Consider the following 6,055-nt stretch of genomic DNA (forward strand, 5'->3'; position numbering starts at 1 on the left):
AACTCTGCTAGCTGTGACCATTTGGGCAGCCACGGCACTGGGAAGTGCCGGCCTTATCTCGTGTCTTTGATCCCCATTCCGCCGCCTGCAGAGCGGGAGCCTGCAACTTCTGGCACAGCCCATCTGTTTCTGACCAGCCAGGTAGAAATCACCTCATCTGGTGGTCACCAATAAGCTTGTAACGAAATACTCTCTGATCAGTCCCGCCCCTGCCCTCTCCACCTGAGTGTATAAATATAACCACTTGAAAATAAAATTTTGAGGCTTGATCAGAACACTGTCTTGCCTCCACTCTTTTCTCCCGCCCATGTTTTCTTCAAGGTGCGGTCCTCCTCGGGTTCTACGCAATAACTAGGTCCTGCGGGTCGGGACAACCAATGTCCTTATTATAGTTTCCTATTCTTATTTTGTCGCTTGATTTTATGTCTCTGAGGTGTTATGGTTTTTTTCTTCCATTTTTTCCGCTACAGTTATCTGTTTCTTTTTACATTTAGCTTGTGTGTATGTGTGTGTGTGTATGTGTGTGTTTCTCTTATCTGAGACCTTAAGAGTCTGGTTGGGACCTCATGAGTGATGTCAGCTCTGTCATGCCAGGCCCCTCACAGGACAGAGTGAATCCCAGGGAGTAAAATAGCGGATTTCAGAGACAGGCCTTGTGGATTGGTTTCCCTCACTGTATGGTGAATGAGTAGAAAGCTGTATTTTTTTTTTTTTTCTTTTAGTTACCTTCAAAATCTGGAGGTTTATTATTATTTTTTGACTATTCTATTTCTCCAGGGAACAACTGCCACAAATACATTTATTGAAATTATTTGAGTAAATCTGTATTCTTCACAAAAACAAAACAAAACAAAATGAATTGTGCAAGTAAATCCTCTTCTACTTGTGAATAGTAATAATGGAGAGAGATTTCTGGCACAGAGATTTAATGGAAATGTGCTTAGTAGGTTCATAGTATACTACGATCCAATTTATACTGTAAACGTCATTTCACAGAGAATTTCTCTGGAATATTTCTGGATGGCTACCATCTGTTGGTAATGTTTGATTAAAGGTGAAATGTTTCCTAACAACTAATTCTCAAAAGCAACTTCTAATGCAAGAAGAAATAAGCCAATGTTTGTTTCCTGTCATGGCCAAATAAAACAGCCTCAATATGTTAATGATGGAAAATCAGAATCCACTGGCAGAAATAAATCCTTTAGTAGCCAAGCTTGCTACAAGCATCTGTTTTTCAAATCTAGTTGGTTTCCAGCTTGGGTAACTTTATACATCATCTTTTGGCACAAATAAAATATTTCTACCTTATGACATTAAAAGTAAATTGAAGTTTAACTTGAATGCTCTGTGTGGAGAGAGGTAAGTTCAGAAGACTATGGTCAACTAACTCTATTGGGAATCATCTTATGGTCATTTCTCCTTATAAATTCAGAGCTTCTAGTTCAAAACTTGTATTGTCCAGTTAATATTTCTTCTGTACCCAGATCTTATTCCACTCTCCTCAGAGATACTGGTCTCCCAAGTTTGTGTCAAGAAATCCTCTCTCTTCCAAGGGGAGAATCAGTCTTCATCTGTGGATTTAAAATGAATTCTATGTGCCATTGAAAGCCACAATAAGAAATTCAATTTAGCCCAAATTTTCTATATTAGTCAGAGCCACTTTTCTCAGGTTTAAAAACCTTTGATTATTACTGACATGCAGCCATTTTCATTTCTGCTCTGCCTCTGTTACTGCTTGAGTAATGTGAAATCCAGCATTGCTCTAATGGCATAAGGTGGGTTTGGGAGGTCCTTGGTTCTTTCCTATGGACACAGTAAAGAATTACAGGTCAGTGAGATTTAGAAGTAAGAATTATTGAAAGTACATTTTAGAAGGAGACAGGTAATGCTACGGAAGGCTGCAGCACTGTGGAATTTGGGAGGTGAAAAGATAAAAGACATTGTACACTCTGAGGCACTCTGAGGAAGGAGATAGTTTTCAGCAAAGAGAGCTGTAACAGTGCAGAAGTGGGAAGGTCTGAATTATCTTAGGGCTGTGATGGGTAGTTTCAAAGGTGTTCCTAGGTGGTTTGCACATGAGGTCATTTTAATTAACATGGCTGTTATATAACTCCCTGCCTACTGCTCATGCAGTTACCTAGAATTCAGTCTAGTATAATTAGAATCATGAACTTTCCGGGCATAGGCATGATATTATAATGAGACTGGGATTATGGGCAGGTTAAGATAGTACTTTTTGAGTATTTGTGGCTGGTTAAGCCAGCAGCTTTCAGGGCCTTTGTACTCTAGGATTTAGGTTACTTTATAACCCTAATGGGATGGTGCTACTGGGAAGTCCTTAAGGAAGGTCTTCAAGGGAGGTTGCTATGTTTACAGAGCTGTCTTTGCTGCCATTGCTCATGTCTGTCTAACTCCCTAATACTTGTACTGCATAAACCTATTCAAGTGCCTTGACCTACATTAGATCACTTAATCTTCACACAGAATTTATGAGGTAGACTGTTATCACACACATTTGGCAAGTGAGGAAATTAAGGTACAGGAAGGGACATTTCATAAGAAGAAAAACGGTTAGGTGCAGGAATGTTGCCCTAAGAGAATCAGGCAGCCAAGGCATGGCAGATGGGGATGGGGACAGAAGCTGGGCAGATCTCTGAGGCAACCTCTGAGCATTCTCCTGGGGCACTCTGGGAGGAGTAATTGTGTCCTGGAAACTGTTTTAAAATTTTTTCTTTAAGTGATGGCAGGAATTCCCTATTGAGTTCCTTCTAATTACCTTACAATTACAGTAGCATTTTTTGAGCCCAAACTCTATTCAACCACAACGCCTGGACTGAAAAGAATAGCTGATTGGATGCTAGGAGCCCAGATTTGATTTTCTGACCATTTTAACTACCTCTGCCTGGAGCATCTCTTCTTTTCCAGCAGTTACTTCACTTTACTTCTCCCTCTCCCCCAGACACCTAAAGGCTCGCTGACCAGGTAATTGATACTTTAGCCAGACGACCACTTAGAACTTTCTTCTCAAGATTGAAAACACAGCTCCATCTCTCTGTCTCTGCATCTTCTTCCTACACTTATCCCTTAAGGACATCCAAGGACACAATACTCACTGTCACAACCTACCCTGAATTACCTGGTTCCTAGGCCCTAGGTGCACTCCTAAACTTTCCCTCTCCTGGGCCTCAGGCACTTTCTAGGCAGGATGAGAAATTTCTCACCCTTTGTATTTTCTTCCAGGCCAAGGAATTTTGAGGTGTTGGGGAGGAAGGTTAGGAAGTGTACAGAAGGCACTTCCTGTCCTAGGATAAAAGTAGGTTCCATACTCTGTGCAGTTTTGCCCCAGCCAAGCCACATAGGACAAGTGGCTCCAAAAGAAGTGGCCTCATTTTGTTTTTCTGAACTTTACCACTTCAACATGTTTCTACCTGGGATCATTAGATTTGACTACTTGTTGAGTCTCTTTTGACTTCCTCCCCATTATCCACTGACTGCCCTCACATAAACACCCCAGACATAGCTCTCATATTTTCAGCCAGTTCTGGGCTCTCTGTGAATGTCTACTGCTGATAACCTGATTAAAGAGATAAATTGGCCAAGTCCCAACACTCTCTGACTTCAGGATTATGTTGTAGAATTGGTGTGTGACCTCAGGAAACTGACAATGCCTGCTTGAACATCAGAGAACACTCTGTCCCCAATTTCCCACCTCCAGGCTAACAATCTCTAAGTAAAAAAGAACGGAATTATAGCTGACAATGCTGTAAGAAACAAATTCCCTCTGAGGGTTTCAGTAAACCCTCTAGCTAACTAGGCCATATTCTGAATACAAGTTATCACTAGAAGAATTTTAAGCCTGGGGTATACCTAGGGTAACCATAACAAGAAACTGCAAACTAAGCCCAATTCCTGACCAGATAAACACCAAGTACTGGACAAAAGTCATATCACGAGAGAAGGCCAACTCATCAAGCATTAAAACAAAATCTACTCAGTACGTGCTATCCTAAATGACATGTCAAGATCCCTGAGATGCTGTATCATATTGCACCTTATCAGTTGGTACTCAGTTGCACTTCATCCCATTACTGACAATGATCACTTCAATCACTTGATTATGGTAGGAGCTGCTAAGGTCTGCTGTAAGTTACTCATTCACTCTTTAAAATTAAAAAAAAAAAAAATTGTGAGAAAGTAAATTGAGACTATATGTATCTTTGTCTTCATCAAGCTTTTAATTTATGCATTTATTTCTAAGTATATCTGTATGGACGTATGGTGTCCTATTTTATTCAATAGGTAATTGATCTCTTCCTATCAATATTTTGCTCCTCGAATTTCCTTAATTTCGTTGGTGGGGGCCCTTTCAATTTGGTTCCTCATGCTTTGACATGCTACAATCCTTCCTTGAACAACTCCTTGGCTTTTCTGTAAGTCATTTGAGGCTCATCTTGTACTTGTCCATGGCTCAACCCTGGGTATAACCATTTCTCAAAGAGCCCAGTTCAAATGGAGAATGGTATTTAAACCCAGGATCTAGGACTTGATGGGCAGAATGATGTCCGGGGATGTGATGCTTTTCTTTTGTTCTCCTAGGGGTAAGAAAAGACAGGCAAAGGAAACCCCTGTTCTGAATGACTCCATGACACCACATCTCTATATGTCACATCATCCTGAGGGAAAGAATCTCAGAAGTGGTAAGGTCTCTATTGAAAGGCAGGCATAGGAAAATGGAGGCAAGGCATCAAGTATCTTTATCGAATTATCTTTTTGTTCCACATCCTTTGGTCCTTTTAAACACCTGTAATTAGAGTACTGAATTGATCAATCTCTGTTGTAAGAGAAATGAACTAGACTGTGGGAATATCGTGGAAGTTAGGCCACAGAAACCATTCTATTAAGGCTTTAACAATGTCTTCCATTGTGCAGGCATGTAATAATTGCTTTGTAAAAATCACAAGTATTTTAATGAATTTTTCTGATATAAGATAAATTCATTTACCTAGAGAATTTAGTCTGTTCCTTTTGCAAATAAGTTTTCTTACCTTTATTATTCTCTTGGCTCCATCTGATTTCCACTTCTGGCATTTTTGCTGTGCATAAATTGATGTATCTGTTCCTCTGGAATCACTTTTCTTTTTATACTTCGTGTTTATCTGATTTCTGGGAAAATTTCTAAAATCTCTTTTACTTTATTGTGTTATTTTATGCAATTTACTCTTCCAGTGTCCCCATTATACTTTAAAATGTGGTCATCATATTTTTCAACTTTCTTAAAATTTTACCTCATCAGAATGTTTCTTTTTCTCTGCTGCCTGTTCCAGAAGTAGGCAACATTTCTTTAAATCTCACTGAGATTACAAATAAAGACACTTATTGTAATGCCTTATATTTAAATTTCTAATTTTTCATGTGAGATGAATTTTCTTTTTATAAATGTTGTTTTTCTAGTATTTGAATTAAAATGATAGTGTATAGGTTTCTGCATAAATCTTCCCTGCATAGTTGAAGGAGAAACGAACTGTTCAAATCAGTTGTAGTTTTACTTTGCTTAACCAGAGATCCTGAAATCTATGCAAAGGAGAGAGAAGAGGGTAAGGGGAAGAAAAGGAGGGGTAGGAGAAGAGGGAGAATTAAAGCTAGATGTATCTGTCATGGAGATAATATTAGTACATCTGGAAAGTCCTCCCTTTCTCTGACTGGCATAACTAATTCTGCCAAGATCCAGCCATGCAAGTATCTCACTTTACCTGGCATGCTGTCTGTATCAACTGTAAACTGAACGCGAGTGCCATGGTTACTTCTCATCATTGGAATCTAGGATCTAATGAATCATTTGACTAATGAAAACTGGCCTAGACTTTGTTTTTCCTGTAGCTCCCCTGGCATCCTAATGTTCTCAACAATAGGAGCTAGTGGTGTTGGTGGAATTGGCTGCAGATAAAAGAGAGTCTCTCCCCTAAGCCCTTATGTCCTATACACATTTTTCCTTTGCATGAGTTAAATTATGGGTTGGATAAATCCTCTCATTCAATCCAAAGATTCAAATTTCCCT

General features: G+C 39.4%; 1 long non-coding RNA gene across 1 annotated transcript; it reads right to left on the reverse strand.

The window, feature by feature from the left end:
* Positions 1-4,212: 4,212 nt before the first annotated feature.
* On the reverse strand, positions 4,213-6,049 carry LOC112484319. Its single transcript, XR_003047993.1, has 2 exons — positions 5,046-6,049; positions 4,213-4,592 (listed from the first exon to the last, which is right to left on the reverse strand). It is a non-coding gene; the product is annotated as an uncharacterized LOC112484319 (long non-coding RNA).
* Between the last annotated feature and the right edge of the window lie 6 nt (positions 6,050-6,055).

The sequence above is a fragment of the Pteropus alecto genome, unplaced genomic scaffold (assembly GCF_000325575.1).
Source record: "Pteropus alecto unplaced genomic scaffold, ASM32557v1 scaffold75, whole genome shotgun sequence".
In the NCBI taxonomy this organism is placed as follows: domain Eukaryota; kingdom Metazoa; phylum Chordata; class Mammalia; order Chiroptera; family Pteropodidae; genus Pteropus; species Pteropus alecto.